At 37.6% G+C, this 19,561-nt stretch overlaps 1 pseudogene; it reads right to left on the reverse strand.

The window, feature by feature from the left end:
- Positions 1-518: 518 nt before the first annotated feature.
- On the reverse strand, positions 519-2,777 carry LOC105476906 (zinc finger protein 816 pseudogene; annotated as a pseudogene).
- Positions 2,778-19,561: the final 16,784 nt, after the last annotated feature.

Below are 19,561 nucleotides of genomic sequence, written 5' to 3' on the forward strand. Positions count from 1 at the left end.
GACGGGGTTTCACCATGTTAGCCAAGATGGTCTCCATCTCCTGACCTCGTGACCCACCCGCCTCGGCTTCCCACAGTGTTGGGATTACAGGCGTGAGCCGCCGCGCCTGGCCCCCAGTCTTCTTAACATAAACATTTTAATATCAATTAACGTTTGAACTCAATGTTAAGTCAACTTAATCTCAAGTCAATGCTGAAGGCTCTAACGTCAATTAAAGCTTTATGATTTTCTGTAGTCATTGTATTTGGAACAATTCTCTCAAAAATGAATTTTCTGATGTTCTGCAAGGATTAACCTCAGACTGAAGACTGCCACACATATGACATTTGTAAGATTTCTGTCCAGTATAGATTATCTGACATCTAATGCGGTGTGAACATGAAGTCAAGACTTTGCTACAGTCATCACACTTGAGGTTTCTCTCCTGTATGAATTCTCCTATGTTTTGCATAATATGAAACTTGCCCGACGACCTTGCCACAATCACGACATTTGTAGGATTTCTCCCCAGCATGAGTTTACCGATGAGCTGCAAGGTATGAATGATGTCTGAAAAATTTGCCACATTTACTACACTTGTAAGATCTCTCTTCATTATGGATTCTCGAATGATTTGCAAAGGTTGTAGCAAGACTGAAGAATTTGTGAGAATTATTACATTTGTAAAGCTTCCCTATGCTGTGGATTGCTTGATGATGAATAAGTGTGGACTGCCCACTAAAGGCTTTGCCACACTTATTACACTTGTAAGGTTTCTCTCCAGTGTGACGTCTACGATGGCATACAACGGATGACATCCAACTGAAGGTCTTGCCACACTCATTACAGGCTTGTAAGGTTTCTCTCCAGTATGAACTCTCTGATGTTGTGCAAGGTTTGATTGTTGATTAAAAATTTTCCTACATTCATTATACTTGTAAGATTTGTCTCCAGTATGAATTGCCTTATGAATTACAAGGGCTGAATTTCAAGTGAAGGTCTTGCCACCCTCATTACACTTGTAATGTTTCTCTCTAGTATGAAGTCTACGAAGGCCTGTAAGAAATGACTTCTGACTGAAGGTCTTGCCACACTCATTAGACTGTAAAGTTTCTCTCCAATATGATGTCTATGATGACATGCAAGGTTTGCTTTTTGACTAAAAACCTTGCCACATTCATTATATGTAGAAGGTTTCTCTCCAGTATGAACTCTCTGATGTTGTGCAAGGCATGAACCCCTCCGGAAAGCCTTGTCACAAACCTTACATTTGTATAGTTTTTCTCTATTATGAATTCCTTTATGTCTTTCAAGGTATGACCTGCAACTGTAAACTTTGTCACATTCTTCACATTTGTAAGGTTTCTCTCCAGTATGAAGTATATGATGAAGTGCAAGGTTTTCTCTTCTACTAAAAGCCTTGCCACATTCATTACATGTGTATGGTTTCTCTCCAGTGTGAATTGCCTTATGCATTACAAGGGCTGAATTTCGAGCAAAGGTCTTGCCACACTCATTACACTTGTAAGATTTCTCTCCAGCATGAACTCTCTGATGTTGTGCAAGGCATGAAACATGCCAGAAAACCTTGTCACAAATCTTACATTTGTAAGGTTTCTCTCCAGTATGAAGTCTCTGATGAAGTGCAAGGTGTGTTTTTCTACTAAAAACCTTGCCACATTCATTGCATGTGTAAGGTTTCTCTCCAGTATGAACTCTCTTATGGCATGAAAGGCGTGAATTATCCCAGAAAGCCTTGTCACAAGCCTTACATTTGTATGGTTTTTCCTGCAGTATGAATTCTCCTATGCGTTTTAAGTTGTGATCTGCAACTGTAAACTTTGTCACATTCTTCGCATTTGTAAGGTTTCTGTCCAGTATAAGGTCTATGGCATTGAAGGTAAGACTTCTGACTGAAGGTCTTGCCACACTCATTACACTTGTAAGGTTTCTCTCCAGTATGAACTCAATGGTGGCATGCAAGGTATTGCTTCTGATGAAAGACTTTGTCACATCCATCACATTTATATTGTTTCTCTCCTGAATAGGTTATGTGATGTCTCCTCAAGTGTGAGCTATAATTGAAGGCTTTGCCACACTCATTACATTGGAAAGGCTTTCTTTCATGTGTGCTTCCTGTATTTGTGTGAATAATGAAGAATGGAGGAAATTCTTCCCATATTTATTAGAAATATGGGTTTTGAGACTACGAGAAATTATGTGGGATGTTGAAGCTGAGGAAGCATCATTGATAGACTGGTTCACTTGATTACCAATTTTCCCTTCAGTCTGAAATATGTGAAGTCCAGGCAGATGTAAATGAAAGCTTCATCCAAGTTGATCTTTAATAGGCTTGTTTCCACTGTGCCTTTAGTCATGTTGGTCTGTACTACCAGTTAACTCTTTGGTTTCTGTCATGGGTGCTTCATGGTCATTTCTTTTGATTTCTTGCCACTGAAACTCAAAGTCATGAATATCTTTCTTGATTTTTGGGATGCAAAAATCTTCAATGTGATGACTTTCATGTCTTCCCAATGTCCCTGTATGGAACCCTTTTGTATTGCCTTGCCTTATTGATGAGAACTCCATCATGGATTTTAAAGAGCTATCCACAGACTCCAGGTTTCTATAGTTCTCCAACATCACTTCCTGTATAAAACCCTCTGCTCAGGGTTCAGGCATTTCCACTCCTCCACAGATAATTCTATAGTCACATCCCTGAAAGTCAAATGTCCCTGAGGAAGAGCCATCCCTGGCTCCTTCTCTTTGCTCTTCTTGGTGGCTTCCTTACATAACATGAGTCTTTGGAAATCACCTGAACTCTCACCTGGACATCTAGATTTGCTCTGGGTTGAGACAGAGGGGTCGGAATTTCCAGGTCTGTGGGAACCCCACGTCACTGGTATAGCAGCAGCAGAGAACTAGGAAACTCACAGCCATGGTGCAACCTTCAGTCCACTGTTTTTGTGGATTTTTATGATGGTAGTTATTGTCCTTTTGCTTCCAAGTGTAGAACTTCTTTCTTTTTATTCCAAGTGTAGAACTCCCTTCAGCATTTCTTGTGGGGCTGGTATAGTGCTGATTAATTCCCACAGCTTTTGCTTATCTTGGAAAGACTTTATTTCTCCTTCATTTATAAAGGATAATGTTTCTGGGTATAGTATCCTTGGCTAAATTTTTTTTTTTTTAAACATCACTTTGAATATATTATTTCTTCATCACCTGGTCAGTAAGGTTTCTGCTGAGAAATTTGCTGTTACTCTGATGGGAGTCCTTAATGAGTGACTAGATGCTTTTCTATTGCTGTTTTTAGAATTCTCTCTTTGACTATGACATTTGACATTTTGACTGTAGTGTACTATGGAGAAGATTTTTTTTTTTTGCATTGTGCTGACTTGGGGATCTCTGAGTTTTCTATAGCTGGATGTGTAAATATCTTGCTAGACTTGGGAAATTTTCACTTGTTATTTTATAGAATAGATTTTCAATCCCTTTCATTTTCTCTCTGCCTTCTGGGGCACTGAAAATTCAAATGTTTGGTCACTTTGTAGCTTCCCGTATGTCATGTAGGCCTTGTTTATTTTTTAAAAATATATTTTTCTTTATTTTTGTCTCACTGACTTATTTAAAAAGACCAGTCTTCAAGTTCTAAAATTCTTTCTTCTGCTTGATCTAGTCTGTTGGGGTGATCAGACCCAACACCAGGTCGTGAGGATGACGAAGTCTGGCAGAGTCAAAGGAATGAGAAAAGACAGTTTGAGAGAGGAAGTGGGTCCAGGGGGCCAACACAAGTATGGAGGCTGAGAAGGCCCTGAGCTCTGGAGGCCCAGACTATTTATTGGTGATCAAACAAAGAAACAGGTGGTGAGAATGTGGGCTTGAAAGGGAGCATTGCATTAAGCACATGATTTACAGCTGTGATGCTTTAGCATTTATATGGCCAATTCTAAAACACAATCGATCTAGGAGCATGAGAGGGCTAGAAGCAAGGAGTCAGCAAGTCTAGACCCATTCCAGAGGCCACGAGGGATTTTATGCCCTGAACCCTGGATTCTATCGAAGCCACGAGGGGTTTTAGGCCCTGGGCTTAGATTATGGTGTGTCAGGGTTGCCTTCCACCCTTTAGCACAGAGCTTGGTGTTCCAAAGGCCATGAGGGGTTTGAGACCCTGGACCCCAGACATGTTCCAAGACTCTTTTACATTATGTCAGACATGCAAGCACTGCCTGAGCTTCTCCCAACGCTCACCTTCTCCCAACATAGTCTAATCTTGAAGGTTTTATATGTACTTTGTATTTCAACACAAAATATTCAATTCCAGAGTTTCTCTTTTGTTCTTTTTAATGATATATATATCTTTGACAAATTTCTTATTCATATCCTGATTCGTTTTTCTGATTTTTTATTGTTTTTCTGAGTTCTCTTTTATCTCTCTGAGCTTCTTGAATATAATTTTTTAAATTATTTTCTAGAAATGTGTAAATTTCTTTTTCATTGGAATTTATTGCCAGAGAACTTTTCTTATTTCCTTGGTTTTTCATACTTTCTGTGTCCTTGCATTGATATCTGTACATCTGGCATAGCTGTCACTTCTTCCAATTTTTAAAATTTGTTTTTACAGGGGAGGACATTTTTCTGAAGATGTATCCATGGTGTTGGTTGTATAGGGCACTTTGGCTTTGCATCTGGATGTGTGCAGTAGTGTAGTTTCTGTTGATTTATTGAGCTATGAACAGTGTCAGTGTTGTCTGTGATTTCCTTTGTGGCTTAGGGCACAGTTGTTATTGGGGCCTGTTATAAAGTTCTGCTGGGATAGGGCATCAGTTGGGCCAGTCCTTGGGGCCCAGTGGTGGCAGTGGCAGGTCAAACATGCCTGTCCTTGGACTTCAGGACACTGTTTGCTGGCCCTGGTGTTAATGGGTGCAGGTGTGCCGATTTTTAGGTTTTCAGGCAGTCTGCTTGGTACCAGCAGTGGCAAAAATAGGTCGAGTTGGTTGGTGTGTTCTTGGGACCTGGAAAGTGGGACTGGCATGGACAGTGGCAGTAGCAGTCACGGGACAATCCTTTGTCTTCCATTCATTTCACATTGTTGTTTGTTTGTAGTGGATTTGGTGGGGTTGGTGGGGCAATCCCCAGGCTGCAGGTGATACATGCAGGTTGGTGCAAGTTGTGGGATGGCAGGTTGAGTCAGCTTGTCCTCAGGCCCCAGTCAGACTGTTCAGGTCCCAACAGCGGTTTATAGGTTAGGGTGATCCCTAGGCTTCAGGAATGTTCTAGAGAACTGGGCATTTTTTTTTGGGGGGGGACAATAGAGCTAAACCAGGTGAAACTATCCTTAGGCCTTCCAGTGGTACCCATAGGTGCTAGCCGTGGTAGGCAGGAACAAGGTGATCTCCACACCCCCAGTGAAATATTAGGTGGGAATGGCAGCAGCTTTGGTGTGCCCCTGTTGCTGGAGAGTATAAGGTTGCTTTCAGTAGCAGCAGCCAGAAACAAGCAGCTGAGGAGTACATGCTTTGGCCCTAAAGCAACTGCAAGTAGGGTAGCCTTTCCTCAGGGCACTTGTAAACACACGGTGGCTCTGCTGCCAGGGGTGGTGGGGCTTGCTGCCAATGGCGTATACTTTAGTCCTGACAGCAACAGCCATCATTGGCATGCAGGGATCTAGGGATGCAGAAGTGCAGAGACTGTTGGGACACAAGACAGGACGTACTCTGGTATGGGCTACACTCTCAAAATGATGCGTTGCTGTAGATGCTTATGCCTCAGGGAGTGTGTGAGCTCCAGGCTCCTTACATTTTTCTTAGGGCTTGCAGAGGTTAAGGGGATTTCTGGTGGCTAAGATCGCAGCAGTCCATGGTAGGAATGTGTACCACTAGAGGTCACTCACTTACATTATAACCTCATTTGGGAGCCTTTCTAGGCTCCCACCTGATTTTGGCTGAGCAGTCTGCCTCAGAATGCATATTTTAAATGTTTACATATTGTCTATTTGCCTTCTAGAAAAGATATCACAAGCTATAGTCCCACTATTGTATTCATTTCTCTGGGCTATGTTGCATATTTTTAAACTTAAAGTATTTGCCAATATAATGGGTGAGAAAAACTGTATCATTATTGATTGAGTTTAAATTGTCCCGGTTACTAATACATTTAAACACTTTTTGCATTATTTGTGTAAATTCCTTTTATGCAATCATTTGCCCCCACGAATCAGTTATCTATGGCAACAATCATGTTGCATAACCAACAACCACAAAACCCAGAGACTTAATAAAATAATTATGTATTTACCTTGCAGTAGTGGATTGGCAGAGTGATTATCTAGTCTGGGTTTACTCATGCATTTGTAGTCAGCTCCGGTTTGGTAAAGAGGCTTTGTTAATTTTGCCTGGGCTGTCTCACATGTTTGAGGGTTGGTTGGCTGTTACCTGCTCAGAGAGATCATTGACTGTAATGATTACACTGACATAGCACTGCTCCTCATATATCATCCTCCAGAAGGCAATCCCAGCCATGTTTTTATGAAGGAATCAGTGAAAAGAGAGAAAGGGGAAACTTGCAAGCAATTTTTTAAGCCCCTAGTTACATCATATTTTCTATTATCCCATTAACCAAAACAAATTATGTAGCTGAGCCTAGAAAAAAGGACAAGTCAGGGAGTGTGAGTACAGATGCTATATGGGAGAGCATAGCAAAACTACATAACATAGGATACAAATACAGGGGGAAAATGTAGCTGTTTTATAACCCATATACCACAACATTTTTCTAATGATGTGTCAATTTTTTTTAAAAATTATTTTCTTGTTCTTAAAAATTTATTTTTAAAGATATTTTATTATACATATTTAAGGCACGCACCATGACGTTATATGCACTTTGTTTGTGTGTAAAACAGTTAATGTAGTGAAACAACGTATTCCTCATCTCACTGGAAACTCAGATTTTAAGGATTTCTCTGTGTTTTTTGCATCCCGAGTAAAGCAACAGTTGCAAATCTATAAGAAAACGACACACTGCACGCTCTCCTTTCTAAAATAAGTTAAAAAGTCAAAATACTGAAATGAGTACTTCACCAACGAAGATATCCAAATGGCAAATAGGTATTTGGAAAAGTTTTCAGCACCATTATTTCTTTGGGAATTACAACTGCAATAAGATATTATTATAAGGCCACTAGAATATTAACTAGAATGTGAAGCAAAAGGAACTTCCATGTATTGCTATCGTAAAATGGTACACCACTTTGGAAAAGTGTTTAGTCATTTCTTACAAAGTTAAGTAGATGCCTCTTCTGTAATCCGACAGTAACACTCCTAGGCATACATCCAAGATAAATGAGTGCACATGTCCACAAAAATAACTGTACAGAATGTTCATCGCAGTGGTATTCATACTAGCCAAAAACTGAAAACAACCAAGATGCGATGTTAATTAACAGGGGAACTGGTAAACATATGATGGTATATTCACACAATTAATACCACCTGGTAGGAGTAGTATGAGCTACTACTAGTGTTATAAACTAATACAAAGAATGAACTAATGACATGCAACAGAATGAGTAAATTTTATTGTGTTTAAGGAAGGAATATAAACATAAAAGAAATATATTTACTGAGATCATATAGCCTTAATATTAAAAAATTACAAAGAGAGTACAAAATAAAGAAAATTATAAAAGCATTTATTTTACAAATACAGATGTAAAACATTTGCATTCAAATTTCAAGAAATCAAAGTTCAACAACATAAAAACAGAAAATAATTAAAACAATACAACACTATGATCAAGGGAAGTTAATTCTAAAAATGTACATACAGTGTAATATATGAAAATAATACATTTTATAAATGATAACAATCATCAATGGTTTTTAAAAGTATGTAATTTTACCTGAAGTTAAAAAAAAAAAACCCAAAAAATAATATATTGTGATAGAAGTCAGAATAGTAGTTTCATAGGTGGTGTCCTGGAACATAAGGAAAAGTTCTGGAGTGATGGGAAAACTCAATTCATAATTTAGGAGGTGACTACATGATTGTAGTTGAACAACTCTCAAACTGTTTAGCCAGAAGACCACATTTTTATATCCTTGACAATTATTGAGGGTACCTAAGATCTTTTCTCTTAATATTGGTTATATTCATCAATATTTACCATAATAAAAATTAAAGCTGAGATTTTTAAAATGTTAATTTTAAAATAATGAGAAACCCATTGCACATCAATATAAACAATGCTTTTATTGAACAAAATAACAAAATTTTCCAAACCAAAGAATAGTTAACAAGAGTTAACAAGAAGAGTGATGTTATTTCCCCCTTTGTACATTTAACCTTTGGCTATTATCTTAAGACTGACATGAAGACATTTTTGTTTTCCTCATTCTAGTAGTTATCTAGCAATTATCAAAAGTAGTTATGCTAGTTTTACATGATACCCTTTCAGCCTTTACAAAATAATTATTTTTGCCATTAATCCATTGATCTAATGCATGATTTTCAAATATTAAATTACATCATATTTTGGAAATAACTTCATGTGGTCATGGTGTTTTATTATTTTAATTAATTTCTGGTTTATTTTGCTGAGTTTAATTTTGTGAGATTGGGTGTAAACACTTTCATCTATATTTATAAAATAAATTGTTTCATAATTTTATTTATTTTGTACTACCTTTGTATTTTTTATTTATTTATTTTTTTTACCTCAGGGCCATATGATTTCAGCAAAATGAATTAAAAACATTTTAATTTTTAAATGTTCTGAAATAGTTTATGTAGCATGAAATTTTTCTGTTCCTTAAAAATGTGAAAGAAAATATTTATATGATAACTTCCATCTAGTGTCTTTATTGAAGGTATATTTTTTCATTTGTTTTAATGATAATGAGTTATTTTTCATTTTCTAGTTTATTGCTACATATATACATATCTTTATGTATTCACATTCTATATTTCTTCTTCTACATATTGCTTACTTGCAACTGTGTTTTATATTTAGCTGTGGGATATACAACTCAATTTATTTTTGTCTTTTAAAAAGCAACCATGGATTAAATTTTAACTTGTTACTAGTATCTTGTTTTAACACAAGTACCTATTTTTTCTTATCATGTACTCTCAAGGAAGATCTGCATCTCATCTAACTTCTTACAATAACTTTTTCTGAAAGTATTACTAGGTTTGGATTAAATAGAATATTATTATACACATTATCTGTCTCTCTTTCCATATATCTTTGTTTTAGTATCAAAAGTATCTTCCATTTCACTTTTTTTACTTCTTTTTCTTACTATGTTCTAATCTTTAAATTTCAAATCACAGTATTATAGTATAATTCTTGGAATATGCCCAATATTTTTAAAAATGCAATTGTTTGAAACTTGTGCTTTATACAGTCTTACTACTAGGAACCTTATTATTTTTGGTTTATTGCTGAAGTAAACACACGGCATATCAGTTATTGAATTTGGCAGATTTCTAACTAAATTACCCTGTCACCATGTTGCTGGAGATCCCATATTCATTGACTCGGTCCACTGCTACATAAAGTAATATAGTTATACAGCAATAAAATGACAGAATCACAGATGGATAATCTATTAGCAGGAACATCAGAGACTAAAATAGGAGTGCCAGTGGTGCAGTGGTGCCAATCCTGTAGTCAGAAGAATGCTGGAGAAAATATAACTTCAAATTCTGGAGTTAAGCAAGTAGAATCTCAATTATTCAAAAGTGGGAAAAAGTCAGAACATATTCCAGTATTTTAGCAGAAGCTACAGATTTCTAGAGGTTATCATTAAATTAAAATAATTGAGTATGAAGTACTTGCCCGCCCATGAACAAATGAAGTAGAATGGGTAGTATTGCTAGCAGAGATATTGAGAGTGAGACTTTCGAGTCAGACAGAGAGCTTGATGATGATTGATTCCCATCTTTTGATAGTTGGGTAACTCTAGACATTACCTAATCTCAGTTTGCACATTTTACTAACATCTACTTCATAGGGATATGGGGAGGAGCTAGATAATAGATGTAAAACATTTAACAAAGTGTTGTTGGTTAGTAAATGTCAACTCAGTGGTAGTTGTATTATTCTAATAGAAACGTTTAAACTAGAAAGCTATGAAGCTATGAAGTTAGAAGTCTGACTCATATCCTTGCATTCCTTTTAAAAGATATTATGTAGTCTGGTATGAAATTATATAAAACGGTTCTTTTTTTTTTTTTTTTTTTTTTTTTTTTTGTTGTTGAGGCAGGGTCTTGCTTCATTATCCAGAGTGGAGTGCAGTGGCATGATCATGGCTTGAACCCTTGGGCTCAAGTGATTCTCCTGCCTCAGCTTCCCATGTAGCTATGACCACAGGCATGCCTCACCATGCTGAGTTATTTAAATTTTTTCTTTTTTGTAGAGACAGGGGTCTCGCTATGTTGCCCAGGCTGGTCTCAAACTCCGAGTTTCAACCAATCCTCCTGACTCCCAAAGCACTGGGATTACAGGTGTGAGCCACCATACCCAATGTAAAATGGTTCTTACAGAATTTTTAGTATTTGATGTATGTACGTACACCTTTGAAACTAGTCTTAAGAGTAAGACTCATTGCACATTTTATCTTAAAATCGTTTTTTAACAGGCTTCATTTTTAGAACAGTTTTAGGTTCACAGCAAAATTGAGAAGAAGCTGCAGAGATTTCCCTTATACCCCTTGACACCCTCTTCCAACACACGTGCATAGCCTCTCCCACATAAAATCTCTCACCATAGTGGTACATTTCTTAAACTTGATATACCTACACTGACATATTATTATTGCCCAAAGTCCAGAGTTTACATTAGAGTTCACGCTTAGTGGGTACATTCAGTAAGTTTTAACAAATGTATAATGACATGTATACACCACTCTAGTGTCATACAGAATATTTGCACTGCTCTAAAAACCTTCCATGCTTTTTTTGCCTATTATTCCATATTTTCCTTATCTCTTGGAATCCCTTTTTTCTGTTGTCATAGTTTTGCCTTTCCCAAAATGTCAAATGATAGCTTTTTTGAGTTTGTTTCTTTCACTTAGTGATATGCATTTAAGTTTCCTCCATATCTTTTCATGAACTGACAGCTAACTTCTTTTTAGTACTCAATAATACTCCATTGTCTGGATATATTATAGTTTGTTTTCCCATTCATTCACTGAACCACATCGTGGTTGCTTTCAAGTTTAGATAATTATGAGGAAAGCTGCTATAAACATCCCTGTGCAAGCTTTTGTGTGGACAGAAGTTTTCAACTAATTTGGGTAAATATCAAGGAACATGATTCATGGATTATATAGTGAGAGTATGTTTAGTTTTGTAAGAAACTGCCAAACTGTCTTCAGAAGAAGTTGTACCATTTTTTCATTCTTAGTAATAATAAATGAGAGTTCCTGTTGATCCACATCCTCGCCATTATTTAATATTGTTAATGTTTTGGATTTTGGTCATTCTGTTAGGTATATAGTGATAGCTAATTATTGTTTTAATTTATAATTCCCTAATGAGATATGATGTTAAACATATATTCATATTTTTTCTTCCAACTGTATATCGTCTTTGTGAGGTGTCTGCTCAGGTCTTGCCCATTTCTTAATCGGGTTGTTCAATTTTTATTATGTATATTTAAAAATTCTTTGTATATTTTGAATAACAGTTTCTTATCAGAAATATTTTTCTTCAAATATTTTCTCTCAGGCTGTGGTGTGTCTTTCCATTCTATTCACAGTATCTCTTACAAACCAGAAAATTTTAATTGTAATAAAGTCTGGCTTGTCAATTCTTTATTTCACAGGTCATGCCTATGGTACTGCATCTAAAAAGTCATTGTCAAATCCAAGGTCATCTAGATTTCCTCCTATGTTACCCTCTGGGAATTTTATAGTTTTGTGTTTTACGTATCAGTCTATGATCCATTTTGAATTTTTTTATTTTGTGAGGAGAGGAAGGTTTGTCTACAATCTTTTTTTCTTCTTTTGTATGTAGATGCCCAGTTGTTTCAGAAAATTTGTTGCAAAGACTATTGTTTATTTGTTTGAGATGATGGAGTAAGAGTGACTAAGTAAAAATGAATTTATAAAGATCTGATGACTGTGATTTTTCACTGCAAATGAGAAAAATCCAATCAAAGGTACTTCAAGAAAGAATTTTACTGATGAAGCTAAAGCTATTCTACATAAGATTCTGGATTCTTACCATAGTAATACAATGCTTAGGGAATAGACCTTTTCCCAGCATAAATAATATAATATTTGCTATTATGCTATTGGGATAGGAAATGTTGAATAAATGATTTTTCTTTGTTTGTTTGATTGATTGAATAAATGAATAAATGACTTTCTAGGGTGTACAGTTTATGTGGCATGAAAAAGCTGTGAAAGCTAAGACTGGAGATTATTGTGTTTTGAGGACATTTCTATTAGTTGTATTGCAAAGGGAAGTTAAGTCCCAGATAAATCGATGCTTGCTGGGTTTAGGGACTGTTCAAAGATAGATGTTTTGCAGTTTTTCCATAGGCATCTTTTCTGGCAGACCTATACTTAGTATAATGTGTGGGCTTCTGTGAAACAAATTTTGAAGTTTTCTTGAGTCCTCACAATAATAAAAACCTTTGCAAATACTGATTCAGAATTCCATAGTGGGAATGTGAAAACCCTCCTTTCCTTGTCCGTGCCTTCCCTCACACCTAACTACCTATTTTATTTGGCATATAAACACTTTCCTATAGCCCCAGAGACTCCCATTGACAAATTTATTAAACTTGTCTTATCTAGAATGTTAATGTTTCTGTAAATCTTCACCATCTGTTGTACCATCTAATTGCAAATGTGGAGTGAACATAATTCATGATTTTATCATAATAAATTTAGGTAAGTGATTTAAATGCACTTGAATATTCTTTATTCAAAGCTACATGGATTTTTCAGCCTTTCCTTCTCTCCTAGAACTGTTGCGAAGCTGTTATTTCCCATTGCCCCTGTGTCACAAAGGGATTTTCTGGAAAAAGTCACTCTCTTCTTTAGGCTTGCCACGCCACCTCCAAGTGTAACAGACAGTAAATGAGATGCCATTAGGTTAAACCTGAGCTGCCTCCTAAGAAACATGAATAATTGAAAATCTTCACATACATATTTATCTCTCTCTCTCTGCTTGTCAGTCACTCATCAATAGCTACCATTCCAAACATACCTGTCTATTACCCAAATGCCTTATTTGACCTCTACCTTACCCCTTTATTTCAATCTATAAGAGGATTTAACACTGCCCATTTTTTAAATATAAATTTTCTTATTATTCTTATAAAAATCACATTTAAGCTAGTTGTCAAAATATTTCCATGGTGCTATTATTAAAACCACAAGGTTATATTTTGTACATTTCTGAAGTTTCTTCTGTATGTGTTCTGATATATGTGTTATTTAATAGGTAGAATATAAAAAAAAAGATTGTTTTCATGAAGTGAGCTGTTCATTGGGAAATTAGGGGACAGATGGTCTAAACCTTTAAATGAAAATATATTCATAGCAGTGTAGCGCTACTAAGCTCTTTTGAAATCCAACACAAAATTCCTTAGCCAGATCCTGCTGTTCTCTTATGCTTCAAGAGACTCTATTTGACTGAACTGCAAAGAAGATCATCTGATGTCACAGTTGAATCTATCCATGGACCATATCATTTGAGTGATATTATGACCAGTCATCAGACCTCTCCAGTTCTCTGGGTTCTACTCACACCCTCTATGCCAGTATCACAGAAGTAATGGCACTCTATGAGATTACGACTCTATCTTATTCCCTAAAGGTGAGCAACCAGAGGTGGGCTTGTGCTTTTCCTTCCTGTGTTCTCAGGAGCTAGCATAGGGAGTGACGGAATGCACAGAAGTTGCATGTTGAATGTTGAATTAGTACCAGGAGCATAATGAATATATCATATCTTGAATGATAAAAAAATTGAAAATGTCTTTGGGAAGACAAGAAAGCCTAAGTTTTCCAAGTGTGTTTTCTTTTTCTCTGATAAATGCTAAGACAGTGTCAGCTAATTTAGCCAGAAAGTGTAAAAACTTAACCTGTTGAAAGAGTTTGCTGAAAATATTGGTAGGGAGGAGACATCTGACATTTTTGGTAAATTTCTTGCCAATATCTTCACTTTACTTTGGGAGGACATTCCAACAGTGTCCTGTGGCTATGATATTGTACTGCAAAAGGCACTGCACAAAGGTAAAGCAAAGGCCATTTAGAGGTGCTAGGAATTCTGTCATACATTGAACCCTTGATTCCTAGGCAATTAATGTAGTAGGATTAGATTTTCCTTCAACTTTGAAAACACTTCATCAAAAACACTGAGTCAGCTAATTCACCTAGATATTTTCAGAGAAATTTATATACAACCCACCGCCTATTTCAATAAAATCAGGTTTAAAAAATATCTCTAAGTGGATCAGAGAGAGAAAGTAAGATTAAAATGTTAAACAAATAGCCCCACATTCAAATGCATGTGTAGTTTATTACCATCTTAATGTGAGAGCATCGAATCTAGTTATACCTTGCAATTATTTTTTCAATTCTTCCAGTGCGATTCTATTTCATTTAAATATTTATATGAATAATATTTAATATTCATATTTTCATAGAAAGTAATTAGAAAAAGCAGAGTAATGTGAAGAAGTTTGCTTATTCTCAAATCTGAGTGATTTTCTAATATTTAGCACCCACATCTCCAAACCAGAGCCTTTTACTCTGCATAACTCAGCCATGTGCCAAGTGGCCAGCTTGCAATAAAACTGCTTCTTAACCAGCTCTGTTCACAGCTAAACACTTGATAATTCTTTCTGTGTTGCTACAGAGCCCTGTGTTGTACCCAATTATCCTACACTCATGCTGCTTTAGAAGTTATTGAGTGTGGAGCTAAAAAGTGAGGAAGATTATTTCTCCTCTTGTTTTTTGACCTTGTATATGACAACTGCAATCAGAGTAATCTTTCTAAGATGCACTCCTCCAGGGGGGCGGAGCAAGATGGCCGAATAGGAACAGCTCCAGTCTCCAACTCCCAGCGCGAGTGACACAGAAGACCCGTGATTTCTGCATTTTCAACTGAGGTACTGGGTTCATTTCACTGGGGAGTGCCGGACGATCGGTGCTGGTCAGCTGCTGCAGCCCGACCAGCGAGAGCTGAAGCAGGGCGAGGCATTGCCTCACCTGGGAAGCGCAAGGGGGAAGGGAATCCCTTTTCCTAGCCAGGGGAACTGAGACACACAACACCTGGAAAATCGGGTAACTCCCACCCCAATACTGCACTTTAAGCAAACAGGCACACCAGGAGATCATATCCCACACCTGGCCGGGAGGGTCCCACACCCATGGAGCCTCCCTCATTGCTAGCACAGCAGTCTGTGATCTACCGGCAAGGCAGCAGCGAGGCTGGGGGAGGGGCACCCGCCATTGCTGAGGCTTAAGTAGGTAAACAAAGCCGTAGGGAAGCTCGAACTGGGTGGAGCTCACAGCAGCTCAAGGAAACCTGCCTGTCTCTGTAGACTCCACCTCTGGGGACAGGGCACAGTAAACAATAACAAATGCAGCAGAAAACTCTGCAGACGCAAACGACTCTGTCTGACAGCTTTGAAGAGAGCAGTGGATCTCCCAACACAGAGGCTGAGATCTGAGAAGGGACAGACTCCCTGCTCAAGTGGGTCCCTGACCCCTGAGCAGCCTAACTGGGAGACATCCCCCACTAGGGGCAGTCTGACACCCCACACCTCACAGGGTGGAGTACACCCCTGAGAGGAAGCTGCCAAAGCAAGAATCAGACAGGTACACTCGCTGTTCAGAAATATTCTATCTTCTGCAGCCTCTGCTGCTGATACCCAGGCAAACAGGGTCTGGAGTGGACCTCAAGCAATCTCCAACAGACCTACAGCTGAGGGTCCTGACTGTTAGAAGGAAATCTATCAAACAGGAAGGACACCTACACCAAAACCCCATCAGTACATCACCATCATCAAAGACCAGAGGCAGATAAAACCACAAAGATGGGGAAAAAGCAGGGCAGAAAAGCTGGAAATTCAAAAAATAAGAGCGCATCTCCCCCGACAAAGGAGCGCTGCTCATCGCCAGCAACGGATCAAAGCTGGACGGAGAATGACTTTGATGAGATGAGAGAAGAAGGCTTCAGTCCATCAAATTTCTCAGAGCTAAAGGAGGAATTACGTACCCAGCACAAAGAAACTAAAAATCTTGAAAAAAAAGTGGAAGAATTGATGGCTAGAGTAATTAATGCAGAGAAGGTCATAAACGAAATGAAAGAGATGAAAACCATGACACGAGAAATACGTGACAAATGCACAAGCTTCAGTAACCGACTCGATCAACTGGAAGAAAGAGTATCAGCGATTGAGGATCAAATGAATGAAATGAAGCGAGAAGAGAAACCAAAAGGAAAAAGAAGAAAAAGAAATGAACAAAGCTTGCAGGAAGTATGGGATTATGTAAAAAGACCAAATCTACATCTGATTGGGGTGCCTGAAAGTGAGGGGGAAAATGGAACCAAGTTGGAAAACACTCTTCAGGATATCATCCAGGAGAACTTCTCCAACCTAGTTGGGCAGGCCAACATTCAAATCCAGGAAATACAGAGAACACCACAAAGATACTCCTCGAGAAGAGCAACTCCAAGACACATAAATGCCAGATTCACCAAAGTTGAAATGAAGGAAAAAATCTTAAGGGCAGCCAGAGAGAAAGGTCGGGTTACCCACAAAGGGAAGCCCATCAGACTAACAGCAGATCTCTTGGCAGAAACTCTACAAGCCAGAAGAGAGTGGGGGCCAATATTCAACATTCATAAAGAAAAGAATTTTAAACCCAGAATTTCATATCCAGCCAAACTAAGTTTCATAAGTGAAGGAGAAATAAAATCCTTTACAGATAAGCAAATGCTTAGAGATTTTGTCACCACTAGGCCTGCCTTACAAGAGACCCTGAAGGAAGCACTAAACATGAAAAGGAACAACCGGTACCAGCCATTGCAAAAACATGCCAAAATGTAAAGACCATCGAGGCAAGGAAGAAACTGCATCAACTAACGAGCAAAATAACCAGTTAATATCATAATGGCAGGATCAAGTTCACACATAATAATCTTAACCTTAAATGTAAATGGACTAAATGCTCCAATTAAAAGACACAGACTGGCAAACTGGATAAAGAGTCAAGACCCATCAGTCTGCTGTATTCAGGAGACCCATCTCACACGCAGAGACATACATAGGCTCAAAATAAAGGGATGGAGGAAGATTTACCAAGCAAATGGAGAACAAAAAAAAGCGGGGGTTGCAATACTAGTCTCTGATAAAACAGACTTTAAACCATCAAAGATCAAAAGAGACAAAGAAGGCCATTACATAATGGTAAAGGGATCAATTCAACAGGAAGAGCTAACTATCCTAAATATATATGCACCCAATACAGGAGCACCCAGATTCATAAAGCAAGTCCTTAGAGACTTACAAAGAGACTTAGACTCCCATACAATAATAATGGGAGACTTCAACACTCCACTGTCAACATTAGACAGATCAACGAGACAGAAAGTTAACAAGGATATCCAGGAATTGAACTCATCTCTGCAGCAAGCAGACCTAATAGACATCTATAGAACTCTCCACCCCAAATCAACAGAATATACATTCTTCTCAGCACCACATCGTACTTACTCCAAAATTGACCACGTAATTGGAAGTAAAGCACTCCTCAGCAAATGTACAAGAACAGAAATTATAACAAACTGTCTCTCAGACCACAGTGCAATCAAACTAGAACTCAGGACTAAGAAACTCAATCAAAACTGCTCAACTACATGGAAACTGAACAACCTGCTCCTGAATGACTACTGGGTACATAACGAAATGAAGGCAGAAATAAAGATGTTCTTTGAAACCAATGAGAACAAAGATACAACATACCAGAATCTCTGGGACACATTTAAAGCAGTGTGTAGAGGGAAATTTATAGCACTAAATGCCCACAAGAGAAAGCAGGAAAGATCTAAAATTGACACTCTAACATCGCAATTAAAAGAACTAGAGAAGCAAGAGCAAACACATTCGAAAGCTAGCAGAAGGCAAGAAATAACTAAGATCAGAGCAGAACTGAAGGAGATAGAAACACAAAAAACCCTCCAAAAAATCAATGAATCCAGGAGTTGGTTTTTTGAAAAGATCAAGATGCACTCCTCCAATGGCTCAAAAAGAGGCCCTCATTCAAAAGCTTAGGTATCCTCTCTGAACTTCTACAGGCTGCTACAGAATTAGATTCTGGTCTTAGAATTTGATCTTAGAATTCTACCTGTGCTTTCAAACCATGTAAGTTTAATTTGCTTCTTTGTGATTTTTTTCATAAACAAAAGTAATAATTATTAAATCATGTTAAAAAAGGCATTTATCACATTATATAAAAAGTTATATATTGCAGGAATGTGATCCGTGGGTGCAGTTACAGGTAGGTAGAGTTTCCAGCATTCTTCTTTCCAAGTGGGAAACCCTCCTCAGATCTTCCTGTGCATTTATCACTGATGACAGCAAGTATTTTCTGATAATGGGTGAAACCATAAGCCAAAATTCTTCTACTTCTGCGTTAGCCAAAATTACAGTGGGGAAAAAATACATAACACAGGCAAGAGTAAGACAATTGTATGTTTATTATCTAAATTGATCATAAGCACCATTGAAACCTCAAGTTAACTTAAGAATTTAACACAAATTTTCATTATTATTTAGGGACAAACAGAGTAATTCCATGAAAAAAACTCTAAATGCCTCGTTTCAGCTGGTGGCATCTTGTTCAGTTACTCATAAAGCTGGGACACAAAATTATCAACCCAGAGAGAAGATTAAATAGAAACTAGCATTGATTGAGAATATTCAGCGTGGAAATACTATTTTTTAATCACACCTGACTAAGAGTTTTTATCACTGAAAAAAAAGTAAGAAGTATTTTGTATATAGGTAGTTGTATGTATTTATATGCATGCCAATTTTATAATAAATTGTACCTTCTTTTCTTTTCTTTTTTCTTTTTGGAGACAGGGTCTCACTCTGTCACCCAGCCTGGAGTGCAGTGGCACGATCTTGGCCCACTGCAACCTCCGCCTCTCAAGCTCGAGCAATTCTCTTGCTTCAGCCTCCCTAGTAGCTGAGACTACAGGCACCACCATGCCCAGCTAATTTTTGTATTTTTTGGTAGAGATGGGGTTTCACCATGTTGGCCAGGCTGATCTTGAACTCCTGACCTCAGGTGATCTGCCCCCATCATCCTCCCAAAGTGCTGGGATTACAGGCATGAGCCACTGTGCCTGACCTGTACCTTATTTTCATCTTAACTGTGAACTCAGCCATTGATCTAATCCTTCGGTTGTTTGCAAAAAGTTCTGACTTAAAACGAAGAAGCTGAATATACCTTATTTCACTACTTTAGTTAAAATTTTTGACAAAAGAAGGGCAATCAGATAAGCATATGGTATTATACATAGAACACAATACAACATATAATACTAT

This window comes from Macaca nemestrina, chromosome 17, assembly GCF_043159975.1.
Source record: "Macaca nemestrina isolate mMacNem1 chromosome 17, mMacNem.hap1, whole genome shotgun sequence".
In the NCBI taxonomy this organism is placed as follows: domain Eukaryota; kingdom Metazoa; phylum Chordata; class Mammalia; order Primates; family Cercopithecidae; genus Macaca; species Macaca nemestrina.